Below are 17,732 nucleotides of genomic sequence, written 5' to 3' on the forward strand. Positions count from 1 at the left end.
TGGAAAAGCTGCAATTACTGGTGGCCCTCTTGGTTAACTTCATAGCAGCCCTTTGGCAACCTCTATAATCTATAGGATTATTGTAGAGTAACTCTAGTGAATTATAAAGGGGTATGATGCCCTCATTTATACTTTTAAGAGTGGCACTAATGTCTGTAATTTCACCAAGGCTGTAATATTGCTTCTAATTTTCTAATTTAGGCAGGGGTGTAGACATTTCAGAAGCTCCTACTTGTATTTTATTCAAGCCATCAATCACCTGACCTGAATTATATGTCCTATAATTACTGACATACTACAACAGTATTTGTTCTTCTTTTTCCTTCATCAGTTTTGTACTCTACATAAAAACCCTTGAAAACACTGGGTGAATATTTACAATAATGGTTACAGATGTCTTCAGAGAATAATTGGGGGAAATGCTATCATATATATGTTGCTGTGACGTTTTGGTGATCTTCTTCAATGTAACTTAGCCTTCCATTCCATTCATGTTCTCCAGTCCTGAGACTTGGAAACCAACTGAGAGCTCACAATTTTTTTTGAGGCAGCTGAAAATTGACGTGAGTTCATGGGGTCTTGAACAGTTTTTGTTACACAGATTAAGCAATACCCGCACTGGCAGTTTATTTACCTAATCATCAGGAATGCCATGGCTTATCACTCATCCCCCATAGATTGCTGTGAGTCACTCCAGGCCTCATGCTTGTTGCAGTAATTGTACGTATCTTGTCTCTGACAGTTAATGCTGCCATTAGGCTTTTGTTTTTGAAATCTATTATCATTATTGACACACAGGAGCCTGGTTGCACAACTTCTCCTATTATCAATCCTCGTCCACAAAATACACAAAACACTATTGTTTTTTAATGATGCCAGGAGTTCTCTCATTAGCAAAATGCTTATTGCTTTAGAGAGGGAAATATCCTCTGGGCCCTCCAAAGGAACAGAATTAACCAATAGGTTCCCTAGTGTTATGAAATAAATCTCTGCTCGCATGAGACCAAACTGAGATTTGACCTCATCCTCAGTACTGTGCCAAGGCACATTTTGCATTTCCACCTCATTTACTATAGACTATTGCTTTTATTGGTGTGTTCGATTTTTTTTTTCTAACATTCAATAAATTATTCAAGTATCATGTTAGGACCAGCTCAAGAACGTTATATCCTAAGTTACAAAAGGGTGATACATTTCTTTATTCAGACATACATGCCTAACCACTTCACTTCAGTAACCCAAGATATATTTCCAGTCTTATTTTCTCTACCCTTTATGAGTATGTTAGCCTGAACTTGGGGGTCTGACTCCTGAAACATGTCAGGCCACACTGAGATTTGTTTCTAGCTATTGACCTAGAATACCTTACAGAACATGAGGGCAAAAGCTGAAGATGCATCGTTTACGGTATCCATCTCAGCTGAGGCTTCTGCATATTGTCAAGGCAAGAGCAGGCTTCCACTCTAATGTAAGAGAGTTTAGAGATCAAGGTTCTTAAGCACATCCAACTAGATGCCCCCATTCCAGGTGTTAGGATCTAACAGGGTCTATCTGAGCTGTGTCTTTAGTGAAGGAGAATTTTCAGATATTTAAAGAAGCCTCCTGTGAATATCTGCTCTCTGAAACTAGGTCCTGTGGCCTGTTTCAGGCAATTGGCTATGAGTATCTTTAAATCCTCTCATAGATGACTTACGGATTTCAAAGAACTTCAGATTTTCACATAATGTACTAATTTGACAGTTGACTGGATTGTGCCTGTCTGTCACTGCCCGTCATTTTCTTCCTTGAGTGCATCAACGGCACTTAAAAACTGACCAACCTGCACTAGCATCTTCACAACGACCATCTCCATCATTTTCCCAAATGCAAGAAAGGGTGCATATGTCAGCACAACTCTTTTCAGCTGTATCTCATCCTAATTTCACACATGTAGGAGCTTTAATGATTGTGATGCTACAGCATGCCAGCACTTATAACTACATTATTTATTACCAAAATATGCTTTTGTTGTCATCTTTCTGGTAAATAATTGATTCCATAATCTCTTCATGGGTATCTGTTTCTTTGTTCCATTCCTGATACCAAAGTAGTATGAATACTCCCAGAAGCAGATTGTAAGTATTCAAGTACAAATATTTTATTTGGGAGGTACAGAAAAAGAATAGCAGAAGTGAGAAGTGATACAGTGAAAGGAAGGCAGCCAAAAGCAGATGTGTTATTAAACCAGCTACCACAGTTGATGAGCTTAATCCTGGGAGGAGTGCTGGGGGCTGACAATTATTATTATTAGAATCAAAGAAGATAAAACATAAAAATAATCAGCAGCATATCGAATAAGACAGAGCTGAAATTTTTAAAATATTTTTATTAGTACATTTAAAATTGAACAGGAGCCCTGATGATACTGATTGAATTATTACTGCCTTTTATTTCCTGAAGCTGGTTACGATGCCTAATTGTGCTTTATAAAATGAAGCACTGTCAGCTGAATCATTCCAAGTCTTAATGATTCTGAAAGACAATTATTTGTGTTAAAGAGTATCTCTGCATCCTCTGATCTAGCCCCTTTTTAAGTCACAAGAAAGAGCTTAACCTTGACTTTTAGGTAGAAAGATGTTGGATGGAAGAGATAATCATTTTTGATGGTTTAATCACATCCAGCTTTGTTCCAGCAAGCATTAAGATTATTCAGTTTATTCGTGTATTCGCATTTGTTTGTTAATATGTATTGATAGAAATAACTCTGAATGTTTTATTATAAGTATTATTTACTTGTTTAAAAGGATGGTACTTATGCAACAGTGTATGGAGTATATTATGCTTGTTCTGCTTTGACAAATGCCCCCCAACTCTCTAATACTGAAATTCATCTCCTACTTGACCTCTTTGTGGTCTCCTGTTCTATGCTTCCTCTTCTCTTTATTTTTCTCTTTTGTTCTTTTTTTCTTCCTCTCCCTAGATTAGTGCACTTGCTCTCCCACATCACATGTACAAAAATAAGAATTATGGAATTAAAGTTATGGTTCTCCCATCAAATAACATACAGACCAGTGCAGAAGTTCAATAATTATTTGTTTTTTTAATAATAAATTGGATTTATTTCAGTAGTGCAAGGTCAGTGTGACACTAGAAATCATTTCATATAATCACCACATTGAATATAGGAGAAATTATACCTGATAATTTTATTTTCATTTAATTCTATTTTCCTTTATGTGGCTGGAGCTGCCAGCTTATACCACAGCCACAGCAATGCAGCATCCAAGCTGCATCTGTGACCTACACCACAGCTTGCAAGAACACCTGATGCTTAACCCACTGAGTGAGGCCAGGGATCAAACCGGCATACTCAGGGACACTATGTCAAGTTCTTAAACTGCTAAGCCAGAATGGGAACTCCTCAATAATTATTTGTATGCATTTGTTAAATTGTGTATTTTAAAAGAATATATTTCCCTTCCTAAAAAAATGACTGTTAGCTTTACTCATTTACACTATTTGAAATTTGCATTTTAAAAATCTTTTTTTTTTTTTTTTTTTTTGTCTTTTTGCCATTTCTTGGGCCGCTCCTGCAGCACATGAAGGTTCCCAGGCTAGGGGTCCAATCGGAGCTGTAGCCGCCAACCTACGCCACAGCCACAGCAACGCGGGATCCAAGCCGTGTCTGCAACCTACACCACAGCTCACGGTAACGCTGGATCGTCAACCCACTGAGCAAGGGCAGGGATCGAACCCGCAACTTCATGGTTCCTAGTCAGATTCGTTAACCACTGCGCCACAACGGGAACTCCGTAAAATTCTTAAGTAACTTTAGTACAGTGATACAACTTAGAGGGTTTTTTAATATATACTACTAAAGAAAGCATCACATCTACTTCATATTATATTATTGTACTTCCTTCCATCAATCAAGTCTTATGGCTTCTTTCCTTAAGGATATATTTAAGTAAAAATAAGTTATACTAAGTCGTAAGAAGTTACTTGTATTGTTTTTTGATAATTTAATATACCGCAAATGTATTTTTATTTTCTGTATCACAAAAGATACAAATCTGATAAGCTCGTTTCATTGCTCTAAAACCCTAGCATCTCTCCAGTGCTCTAAGAATCAGTTCCAAAATCCTATCCTGGCCTACACTACCTGGTATAATTGGCACCAGCTTACTGCAGCCTCACCTCCCATTACTCAGTATCATTCTCTTTCACTGGGTCCTGATTGATCTTTTAAAAAGAAAAATAAATTTAGATTGGAAGACATCAAAGGCTTCCCAAGAGTTACAAAGAAAATCCAGACTTGTTACTAGGAACTTAAATGTCTCATGTGCTTCTAAGTCTCCATTTGTTCCCATTCACTCTGTGACAACCACACACAACTTATGCCAGTTTTTCAAGCTGGTTCCACTTTTTTTTTTTTTTTAAACCACAGGGCCTTTTTGCATTTTTCTGTCCTAACTGCTCAAGTTCTTGGCAGAATTATTTTCACTGGTTTAGTGGAGCTCAAAAGTCACTTCTTCAGAGAAAACATCACTGATCACTGTTTAAGGCAGAACCCCCTCACTGCACTTATACTTCCTTCACAGAAAATAATACTGTAAATATTATTTATGTTATGTATGTGTGTGTGTGCATGTGCATACATCTGTGGTTATACATGTACACACATACACATACATTCTGTCCCCTTCCTTTAGCATGTAAGCTCAGTGAGGGTAAAAGCATAGGCATTCTGTCTGTGTTGTTCATTCTTATATTTGCAAGCCTAACAGATAAAGATGCTTAATACAGAGTTGGATGGATAAAACTATAAACGCTGAGCTATTTTAATATTCAGATGCCTCTTTTTACGTTTTACCTCTACTGTATCATCATGTATAGATATATTAAAATTGTCATATATTGAAGGTTTATATTTTATATTTCTGATTAACTGACATCTAAATTATTATGCTTTTAAGTGAATAAAGAGTTTCACAAGGTCAAAAAAGATTCTAAGTTAAACTATATAATCAGAATTGGTGCAACAGAAAATTTACTTTTACAAATCAGTGTATTATTACTGAGTCGTTTATGGGAAGACTTCAAGCATATAATGATCATTAATTTATAAAAGTTAGTCTATAGATTTTACTATAAGAAAACAAAAAGTCCTTGTTAATAAGAGGTAAACGATTCTTTCTATAATGAATTCAAAATACCCAGTCAAGAGAACAGATGGTTCAGAGTTTTATTGTGGTACAGTGGGTTAAGGATCCGGTGTCATTGCAGTGGCTTGGGTCACTGCTGTGGCTCTGGTTCAGTCCCTGGCCCAGGAAGTACCACATGCTGCAGGTATAGCCAGAAAGAAAAGTAGAAAAATATGAGTATTGGCATATGTGGATATATATATATATATACCTATATATATATGCACACATACTTGTTGCAATATGTTTATGTAAAAATTTTCAGTGGTTTATACATCTCCTTCTCACTCAAAAGTCTGCAGGTTGACTGCAGTGACTTCATTTCAGTGCACTAGTAGGTTTGGATCTATCTACGTAAGTTCTTATTCCACGCTGAAAAAGCATCTTCTATCTGAGCAGACACAAAAGATGATTTGTGCATTGCCTCTTTTCAGCTGTGCTTGGAACTAGCATTTTTTGTACTCCTTCCTTATTCTGTTTCCCAGAGCAAGAAACATGGTTCTCACATGTCCATCACATCAATAAGGCAAGGACTCATTTGAGGGTTACATGAGGGCAGAGTGAATTTTGCTAAAAATACATTTGGCCATAACTGCTACCTTGGCCACACATAAGTAGCTTCCTTTCTTCATATTAAAAACAAATCACTGAAACACAAGGAGTATATCCCCAAAATATCAACCAAACAAAGAAGAAAGAAAGGACCATTCATACAGTGATAATAGAACAGGTTCCTATGCCAAAAGGGAAAGAACCAAAATCACACCAACATCGATAGAAAATCTGAAATTCGCTATTAGATCCTAGGGCTGGTCATATTCTTTTTGAGTTCTGTCTTCTCACTCTGGATGTTTCTGACTATTTAATTATATTCCTTGCACGTATTTGAAAGAGGCATTAGAGAACATTGCCTCCTTGCTGCTGAGCTGGCTGAGCGGTTTTCTTGGTTAGATTTCTCTCCTTAAAATATTGGACACTGAAGAATAAATTGCCATTTTAAAGTTTTAAAGCTTCTTTTCATTCAAGATAGTTTTTTTTTTTAGTTTTTCCCCTATTTTTCGTTTAATTTTCATTCATTTTACCATCTTCAAGTTGATAGCTGTATCTCGTTCCTAGTAAGGAAATTACATCCCTAGAATTAATTTGAATTCCACTGTTTTAGATATAGCATAATAGATACATATCTTAAGTTTAATAACATAGCATATATGCCATATATGATACAATTTATTTACTAATAAAAACAAAATTAGAATCATATTGTGTAATGTGATATGTTTGCATTCAGGATTAATACTCTCTTTTGCAATGGGCTTACATTGCTCATTGTTTAACTTATAGCTTGCCCATTATTCTCTAAACATCATTTTGTTACTGTCTGCATGTCATGGTGATTAACAAATCTAGATTTGAAGCAAAAACACACCAAAATTTCCTAATCTAATTCAAGGATTTAAAATATCTCCATAGCTATTTAGTAAAATTTTTAATATGGAAACCACTGAAAAATAAAGGTGTGAGATAGAATATGCTATGGAAACATCTCAATATTATCAATATTTTATTTTTACAATGTCATAATAGAATTTAATTTTAAACATCTGTACTTTAATTCTGTTTAGGTATTCCTCACTTTCATTTCAAATAATAGTAAGCAGATGATTCTCACTTTCTTAGTTTTGACACCTAGACTTCTGAAGGCAGAGTGACACTTCACACTACTCATCCATGATTTCTACAGGAATAATAATCATCTTTGGAACAATCAGTGCTTTCTGCAAAATTGTAATTAAAAAAAAAAAACCCAAATCAAATATACTTATAGTTAACTTTAGTTCACAGATTTCAAAATCTACAATTGATTATTGGTTTTACACCTATTTAATAAAACTTGCTTCTGTGAAGAAATAAAGATATTATTATTGCACACTGAAGAATGTCAGTAAATATATTTTAATATTTTATTTTTAATTATGGTATTTTAACTTATACATGGAGACTTAAGAACTAAAAGTGTTAATTTTTAGACCAGTAATCTTTTTGGCCACTGAGCCCATAGTCTCCATTCAGCCATCTTTATTTTTCTATTTCTGAGATACAGAATTTATAAGATTGGACTTTCTCTCACAGAAGCTGTGATTTTTGCCAAGCTAATGGATAGGAATTGCATCTTCTTCTCTGTTCTGTATAAAGCAAACAAAGGAAAGAAAAGCTGACAGAATTTCAAAAGTGTCAATCAAGCAGCAATTGCAAAGTTGAAAAGCACAAGGCAATGGCATTCCTGACAAGCTGACAACACTTACAGCTCTTGATAGAAATCACTTTGAGTCTGGGTGACTAGCATGGGGTGATGTCTGACAGCTGATTTATACAAGTAACTAAAGAATGCAGCAAGAGGAAAGTGGACATATTAAAGACCAAGAAAGGAATAGACCATAGGAAATGTGATAGGAATCTATTTTTCCTTGCAGCCACTGTATTAACACCAACTACCTGTATTTAAATTATTTCTTCATCAACTAAAACCAATAAGCCTGAGATAAATAAATAATAATATGATTAACTGTGTAGTAGTTTATTTAGTTGCTTACTATTTATTATTTCCTTTCACTAGAGTGTAATCTCTGAAATTCAAAACCTTTTGTGTGACTCATTGGGCACCTTAACCTCAGAGAGCAGAATAGTTTCTACTTAACAGAACCTCAATAAACTTGTTTGGATGAATAATGTAAAACAATGATACAAATGTGCTCTACTGTCAGATCAGAGCTGTACTAGTGTCTTCATTGGAACTTTGAAGACAATATAAAAACAGAATAAAAAAATAGTTTCTGTCAGAAGTACTGCAAATACATGGTTAAGCTGTTAGGGTAAATCATATATCATTATCACCCTATAGATATGTCCTGTTCAATGTGTTGATGATCTTATTTTGGAAACACAGGTTTTTTTAAGTGTAAAATTTATCACTTTTATGAAATAAAATATTACACACAATACCCATGTCATTCTTCCTTCTTGGACTCATGGAAAACTAAAATAACCAGGCTTGCTATAGTCAAGCAGTATCATGTAGCAAATGCAGACTAATGGACTATAAGCAGAGCAAAGCTGTTTTTGCTTAGAAGTAGGGAAAGGGAAATGGTTACAAAAAATAGCAGAGGTTTCCAAAGTCTATGGTACATGTATCTTTTATGTATGTGCCCATGCGAAAACAGATATTTTTAGAAAGACATAGTCTAGAGATGCTACTCAGGATTTTAAATGTTTGTTGTTGACATTCTGAGTGTACATATTTTCTACAAAAGACAGAATGTTGCTGCAGAATATTTTCAGGAAATCTACAGAATGACAATACAGGAAGAAAAATAACAAGCAGAAACAATATATACACAAAAACCTGTTTTTATTCCCTCTCTCTTTCTGTTGGTATATTTTGTATAGAAATGAGATTTAAATACTACTTTTAAAAATTCATGCATTGTTTTTAGCAAACTTAGCTTCTAAAACCTTAATTCCAAAAGGCAGTCAAGTATCAAAAAAAAAAAAAAATTGGCCAATCAGTATGTAATGAAACTTATCTTGGTATTAAAATTCTTGACCAAATTTTAGGCACAGCCCCTTATTTTCATTGGCTTAGCAGTGACTATAACTGTATTAGTGAGGGTTTTCCATAGAAACAGAACAATAAGATTGTGTGTATATATACATGAAAGATAGATTTATTTGGTTTATATTATTATGGAGCCAGGCAATTTGAAATCTGTAGAGCAGACCAGTATGCTGGAAATTGTAATAACAGTTGCATGAGTCTGAATTCCACAAAGACACATGTTGAAAGCTCAGGCATGGATTCTATATTGTAGTCTGAAGGAGAATTCCTATTTGGGGAAATCTTAGTTTTTGCACTTTAAAGGCCTTTATTTGATTAGATGAGGTCAATCCATGTTATGGAGGGTACTCTGCTTTACTCAGAGTTTAATAATTTATATATCAATCACACCTTAAAAATACTTTTGCAGTAACATCTATACTGATGTATGAAAAACCAATTGGGTACCTTATTCTAGCCAAGTTGACACAAAAATTAACCATTGTACTCCCCCTGTTATCAATTCGGCACTCATACATTCTTCCTTAAACTGTACTTGATCTCCAAATAAAGATAATAACAAAGTTACACTTCTGACCAGTATGAGGCAATTATCTTGCATACAACTTAATCCTTTCTCCATAAGAGGATGGAAAGTCTTTCGGTGATGTCATTCATCTCTTTGATGCCCTATAGCTAAATACTATGATGTAAAGTTAATACTTACTATGTTACATGATAAGAGGATAATAAAGGGAAGAAAACAAATATGACTTTATACATACATATCCAAACATATTCAGAAAAAAAAGGTAAAAATTCCTAAGAACAATTACATTCCTTATTTCTGCATAGTCACTCAACTGTAGCTGGTATTCAAAACCAATATCTTTCACTGTGCATTCTATATTCCCTTTGTGCTCAGCAAATCCTTCAGTTGGTCAGTCATTTTTGCAGTGCTTTCTGCTAATGTAGTATTTTATCATGGTAGAGCATTTAACATAAAATCTATCCTCTAAACAAAAATTTGAAATGTATATTAAAGTGTTGTTAACTGTAGGCATTATGTCGTATAGCAGATATCTAGAACTCATCCATCTGCATAGCTGGAAATTCACACTTGTTGAACAGCAACTCCACATTTCCTTCTTCCTCCAGACCCTTGCAACCACCACTCTTTACTCTGCTAGAGGCAGATTTTGACTATTTTAGATACCCCGTATTAGTGCAATCATACAGTATGGGTCCTTATGTCACTGGTTTAGAATCATATGTCACCTATAGAATCACAAAAAATATTTATAAACTATATATCTGATTGGGTTTAATATCTAAAATATTTAAGGACTTTCATAAGCTCCTACTATGACTAATGAACCACAGTTAAATTTCGAGCCTCCTGGAACTAGTGTCAGACCAAATAAGACAAGTATTCAGTATACTGAAAAGTTTTGTCATCGTCTTTTGCCCAACACATACTCTGAAAAGTCTGCAGGTTCTTTGGGGGAAAGCCGGAAGAAAGACTAAAATTAGAAATTTTGGCGTAGTAGTGAAATCCTTCCTGTAAGGACACATATTTTCCTTCATTCAAGACTTTGTAGGTCTGTGAACTAGCTCAATACTTGGAATTTAGTAAAATATCGTAACTCTTTTTTTTTTTTTTGGGGGTTTTTTTGGGTCTTTTTTTGCCTTTTCTAGGGCCGCTCCCATGGCATATGGAGGTTCCTAGGCTACGGGTCCAATCGGAGCTGTAGCCGCCAACCTATGCCACAGCCATACCAACGCGGGATCTGAGCCACGTCTGCAGCCTACACCACAGCTCATGGCAACGCCGGATCCTTTAACCCACTGAGCAAGGCCGGGGACTGAACCCACAACCCCATGGTTCCTAGTCGGATCAGTTAACCACTGCGCCATGACGGGAACTCTGTAACTCTTTTTTTTAATGATTCAAATTAGACATGTTCAACTGACTGGTTATACAGATGATGTAAGAATTTAGTAGACTGCTCATCTATTTTACTTTTAGAAACACTATGACCAGGTAGCCAACACCACAGATTCTGATTCGGCTCCTGCAACCTGGGATCCAATTCTCCCCTTTGCATTTCAGTTTCTCCTGGTTTTTTTTTTTTTTTTTTTTTTTTTTTGTTGTTTTGTTTTGTTTTTGTTTTTGTTTTTTTTAATTTTTTGCTTTTTAGGGCTGCACTTGCAGCATATAGAAGTTCCGGGCTAGGGGTCAATTTGGAGCTGCAGCTGCCCGCCTGCACCACAGCCACAGCAATATGGAATCCAGCCACTTCTGTGATCTACACCACAGCTTATGGCATTGCCAGATCCTTAACTCCTTGACCCACTGAGTGAGGTCAGGGATCAAACTCGCATCCTCATGGGAACTCCCACATTTCTTTTTCTCAACTCAAGGTCATCAGTGCAATTTATGATCTACACAGAAGAGTGGGTAACAAACTTATACAACTAAGGGCTCCTTTTAGTAAAAGATAATTAATTTGACATTTAAATATTCATTAATGTTGTAATTTCAAATTCTGAATAGGACATATCAAAATAAAATTTATTTTATATGATAGTCTGTACAATAATAAAAATTCCTATAATGATAACATAAAACAGTATTTAAATTTTTTTCTTTGAAATTTTAAAATTTTAATCTCATCAAATTGCAACAATTTAGTATTATTTACAATAATATTGCTCTTTTAATGCAAATGTCTTAAGAAACAAAGATATGGAATTCATGTAAGCAGAAAACTAAAATTAGAAGTTATTTTATAAATTAAATATCTCTGCGATTCTATATTAACATAGAAAGAGAATTTACAAATTTCAATCACAATTTAGAAACAACAAAATGTCTCAAAGAAAGCAAATTATTTAAAATTTTTTCTTAAGTATACTTTTTCGGTTTTGAAATGTTAAGCATAATTTGTTATGAAATATTTAAATAATCAATGTGTAGGTATTCATAAGTGTGTATATATATATGCACATTTAACCAATATATGCATATATAATTACATAAAAATGCAGACTTCATGAAGAACTTTTTTTTTTTGTCTTTTTCCTTTTCTAGGGCCACTCCAGCAGCATATGGAGGTTCCCAGGCTAGGGGTCTAATCAGAGCTGTAGCTACTGGCCTATGCCACAGCCACAGCAACGCGGGATCCGAGCTGCGTCTGCAACCTACACCACAGCTCACGGCAATGCCGGATCCATAACCCACTGAGCAAGGCCAGGGATCGAACCCTCAAGCTCATGGTTCCTAGTTGGATTCATACCACTGAGCCACGATGGGAACTCCAAACTTTTTAATCTGACTTCTTAGGATTTATATATATGCTTTAAGAATTCTGAAAAAAAAATCTTTATACTTACTTACAAATGCCTTCATCAGTTTTGTCCCCATTTGGAGAATGTTATCGATTTCATCAGTTTGCTATATGCTTATTACCAAATAAGGCTATAAACCAAACCAAATGTTTAAAAGATAGTTTAATTTTCATATCTCATGCCAGAAAACTGGATTAATGAAATCAGTTTGAATTTGTCTTTATTATCTCCCGCCATAAGGTTTAGAATTTTTCTTTATTCCAAATCACCTTCTGCCCAAAGAGCAAAGGCTTGTTTGGGGTGTAATATTTAGCATATGTATTTATCTGCACAGTTTTAAGCTGTGTAAACAAACAACAGATTGGGAGTGTTAAAAGCCAGTCAGAAAAAATTTGGCACTGAAAAATACAAAACCACTGTTGTAAAGTAGGAACCTGTCTCACCTGAGCCCACATTTTTATAGACTATAATTATTTCATGTGGTTAGTAGGAATGGTTTATACTATGCTAGAATATCATTCTTTACAGCTGGAAAAATGAAAAGTTCTCAGCAATTAAATTATATTTAAATTAGTATTTCATGCATGCAAATAGTAGTATTATTAATTAAAAACAAACAAAATGTTTTTGCTTATAACCATTCTTTGAAACCATCTTAATTCTCATGTGTATTGGCAGTGGGGTGTGTTATTATCCTTACATAGGGCAGAGACCTTTTCAGTACTTATAAATCTCAGGGAGCTAATGCCAGAGTGATATTTTATGAAACGTGCTGCCTTGGGGGAGTCTGACCATATTTCATTTTCAGTAGCAACACCGAATATTCTAATCACCATCACTCCCAAACCACCATCAAAGTATTCTGCCATCCATTTTCACTAGCAGTTTGTCTTCTCTATTCCTTGCTCTTCACATTTTACTCTCTTTCTCTGTCTCATCACAAACACTAATAGATTTTAGCTCGCTTACAAGTTTTACAAAAGCCCATCACTAATCCAAACAATTTCAGTTGAGACGGATATCATTAGGATTTCAGTAACTTACACTTTTATAAATGATAATTATAAAATCACACAAGCATTTTCTTAAAATATTTGTTTTTCACATCTAAGACTGCATAGCTGTTTATTCTGTTTTGCCTGATAAAATGGTAGATTTTATAATAAATATGGCAAAGTAGATGTATTGCATGATAAAATGCTGGAAGAACTGATAACTGTATTTGATGACAATGTTAAAGAGAATATTGTTATGTCAACGTGGATGAAACTAGAGATTCTCCTACTAGGTGAAGTCAGAAAGAGAAAAACAAATACCATATGATATTACTTCTATGTGGAATCTAAAATATGACACAGATGATCCTACAAAACAGAAGCAGATCACGGACATGGGGAGCAGACTTGTGGTTGCCAGGGGGAAGGAGGAGGGACTGGGATGGATGTGGGGTTTGGGGTTGGTGGGTGCAAACTGTAACATTTAGAATGGATGGGCAGTAGGGCCCTACTTTACAGCAGAGGGAATTGTGTGTGATTGGGTCACTTTGGTATACAACATGTTCCCATTGTGGCTCAGTGGTAACAAACCTGACTAGTATCCATGGGGACATGAGTTTGATTTCTGGCCTCACTTGGAGGGTTAAGGATCCCACGTTGCCATGAGCTGTGATGAGATCGAAGATGCGGCTGCAATCTGGCATTGCTGTGGCTGTGGTGTAGGCTGGCAGCTGTAAGCTCTGATTTGAACCCTAGCCTGGAACTTCCATATGCCACAGGTGTGGCCCTAAAAAGAAAAAAGAAAACCAAAAAAAGAAGATACTGCAAGGAGGTCCCCAAAAAGACCAAAAAAATAAAGAAAGAAATACGTTTGGAAAGGATTAACAAAAATAAAGTCTAATGCTCTCTTTTTTTGTTATACTGCCACTCTATAAGCTATGGATATATAATTCTTTTTTGTCTTTTCAGGGCTGCACCCATAGCATATGGAGATTCCAAGGGTAAGGTCTAATCAGAGCTATAGCTGTGGGCCTGTGCCACAGTCACAGCAACATCAGATCCGAGCCATGTCTGCGACCTACACCACAGCTCACGGCAACACCAGATCCTTAACCCACTGAGCAAGGCCAGGGATCGAACCCACAACCTCATGGATCCCAGTCAGATTCGTTTCTGCTGTGCTACGACAGGAACTACTATAATTCTTGCTTTATGTAAGTTATCGCCTATTCTTACTCAAAATATAATTTGCCACTTAGTTTGAAATGCTAGCATGCCGATCTTTGCACAGTAGTGCAATATGATGACTTTTCCATCCAAAGAATGAAGTGCAAATTAATCTGAAAACTGAAAAACAAACAACCAGCAAGCAAAACTTGGGCATTTTTTTTTCAACTAAAAACAATGAGCATAATATCTCTAAGGATTATTAATGTATTGATTTGAAAGAATTTTCTCAGTTAAGTTTTAGAAATTTAATGTTCTAAGTTTTACAGTCTCTTTAAAAACTTTTAAAGGAATATGCTGTAAGTATGGTCTATCTCTAAGAAGGACATATTTAGAACCTTCAATTTACTAAAACAGTAATTTGATTTTCCTTAAGTATCATAAATTAAAGTATATATTTTATTTTCTATATTTTGCGTTTTGAGTTGGGATCCCTTCTTAAAATATTAATGTATGATACTGTAATAAAAGCTTCTAGCACAATTATCTCCATCCCTTATTGAATGTGCATAATGTCTTTACTAAGAACATAAATTTCTGAGTCCAATGGGCTGTTTCAAGTTGCAGTTTAGGCACTTCCTAGGTGTATGACATTAAGCATATCATCTTATTTCTCAGTGTTTGAGCTTTTAATCTTCAGAATAAGGTTATTCAGAATGTGAATGTGAACTGAAAGGTTTAACTCACAGGGATTTGTGAGATAATCACTTGTAAGTCACTTAGAACTAGTTTAGAAGTAACTTATAAATCACCAGCTCTTGTGCCAACTAAAAATTGGCACTTGCCATCTACCTCTATAAGGATTAAATAATGAGCCACTGCAGCTGCTGACCTTCATCACATCCTGAAAGGAGCTCAGGGTGGAGATCAGGACTGAGGCACTCTGCACTCTGGGAAAAACTGGCAGAACAGGCCTTCAGATAGAAATTTTAAGGAGAAGATTTTATGAGTCCAAATCTTCCATCTCCTCCTAGCTAGAAAAGCACTAAAATCACTAATGGAGACCTCAGCTGATCATGACTAGCAATAATTGTCACGAGACTAGCAGCAACCTTCTGGAAAAACATGTGCTGGACGGTATTACTGCCCGTCACCAACATTACATATATACTGATTTTTCCCCTCTACCTCTTCAGGGCAGATTCTCAGAGCTTTCTGAAATGCAATCTCCCAGGCTACAGTCCTCGTTTTGCCCCAAATAAAACAATTCACAACTCGCATGTTGTACATTTTTTTCAGTTTACACTTAATAAGCTATCAATAATTGTGAATTATTTTTACTGTATACTGTAAGTCCAGGGTTTGGGTCATTCTTTACAGATACAGTGGTTTTATTTATGCACTTTTAAAAATTAAAATATTAAAAACAAGAGACAAAATACAAAACTGAATGGTACTTTAATGTAATATATGAAATGATACTCAGAAATCTTTTGCTTCCCTCTCTGAATTACAACAGTTTAAAACTGGCATTGCAACCTAAATTGGTATGTTTATGACTTATAAAGATATGTAAATGCAAATTCATTATAATTAGCATGTTGTGAGAAAATATATATTTAGATTATTAGAAACAAACCAACATCTAGTTTAATTAGTTCATGAGTTTATTAACAAACAATATGAGTTTCCCATTTGCTAGGTACTATGTTAAGTTCTACAGATACCAACTTGAGACTTGACCCTAAGTACAAAGAAATCCTTTAAGAATAAAAAGGAAAAAAGGCAGTAGTTCTACAGATAAATACTATCCTTCTTATTTTCTTTTTCCAAAACTGGATTGAATGATTGGAAGTTTGTATAGTGATATCTTAGGCATGACTGGAATAATGTTCCCACTGAAGTCTCACTCATCCTTCACCATTTGATATCTTTCTCTGAATACTCCTGAATACACCTTTATATCTTCAGCAGAAAACATCCTCTACTTCTCTCTGCTTTACTAATGTGTTCATATTTCTTCCCTTAATCAAGTGTGTATCATATTCTATCACTCGTTCATTGCTTTTCATAGTTGGTACCAAACATTTGTTTTTAGTCTTTTAGAGTATAGTTTTCCCAGTATACCTGGATCACTGTGGGTAATTTGACACACACATACACACACAGAAGGACAATGTGACTGTCCATTGGTGAAGCCAAAACTTATCGGAGAACATGAAAGAAGTGCTCAGAGTAAGCATAAGGCTTTAAAATGCATGTATCTCGAAAGGTAAAACAAATATCTCAAGTATTGAAATGAAGGTGGTTGCTACTAAATAATGTCAACAAAATATATTTGATAAGAAAAAATTCCTGTTTATTAACATTAAGAGGAAAGTTTCAACATCTTCTGAAGTCACTATACTTCTAATCATGCAAAGTAAAAGAGTGAAATGATATTTAACACCCAGATCTCTCACTGAAGACTCGCACGCATAATTATAGAAATAGTCAAGAATATAAAAACAGCACAAGACCTCCAGTGACACTGATGGCTAAGAAAGGGTGCTATTCATTTTAGGAAGCTTCAGGGATTTATCTTTCATACAGGTTCAGAAATGATAGGAATTTACAAGGGAGTTTCAGACTAACTTGCCACTTACTGTTATTAAAGGATTCCTTCATTATTTTCATGGAAAATAATTCTGGAGATCTCAATGAAAAATCTTTAATTTGGAGAGATAGAATACATGGAAAGAATGAGCAATGATGAAAAAACCTAGTGTACACATTGATATAAACCAACAACATAATTTATACTGACATTGCAAGTTATATGAATGGCAGTCTGTGTCAAGGCACCGTCTGTGGGGAGGGGTGTGTGCGTGCGTGCGTGTGTGCGTGGTGTGTGTGTGTGTGTGTGTGTGTAGGGGGAGCAGGAGTAAAGGTGAAGAAATAGCTTGTTCATAGCATGATGCATCTAAAAATATCCTCTACATATAGGCATAGAGCAGGCATGAACAGTAATTGGACACCCAACTAAATGCAAATTCTAATGAATTCTGCATCCCAGATGAAAAGAAAGAATGAAGCACTGGAGATAAGAAAATCTACTCCTGGGAGTGCTCATAGTTCTGATTGTCTCCTTCATCATAATGCGCTCTGAAAGTAATGAATGTACAATGTTAAATTATGTTAAATAGCTTCCTCAAGCTTAAGGTCTGAAAAAGCTTAAATAAGAAATACTGTTAAGAAATTAAATTTTTTCACTTAACTATTTTGTTCTTAATACTTGTGTCCTCCAACTATCCCTCTCATAAAAGAAAAAGAAAAAAAAAAAGCATGAATCAAGAACAACAAGAAAGAAACAGAAGATTCTAAAGCAAAGACAGAGATCACACCTGCTAAGGTATCTATTTTGCAATCACCTAACTGATTAGGATATGGAATTTTGAAAATTCT

Source organism: Sus scrofa, chromosome 8 (genome assembly GCF_000003025.6).
Source record: "Sus scrofa isolate TJ Tabasco breed Duroc chromosome 8, Sscrofa11.1, whole genome shotgun sequence".
Classification (NCBI taxonomy): Eukaryota; Metazoa; Chordata; class Mammalia; order Artiodactyla; family Suidae; genus Sus; species Sus scrofa.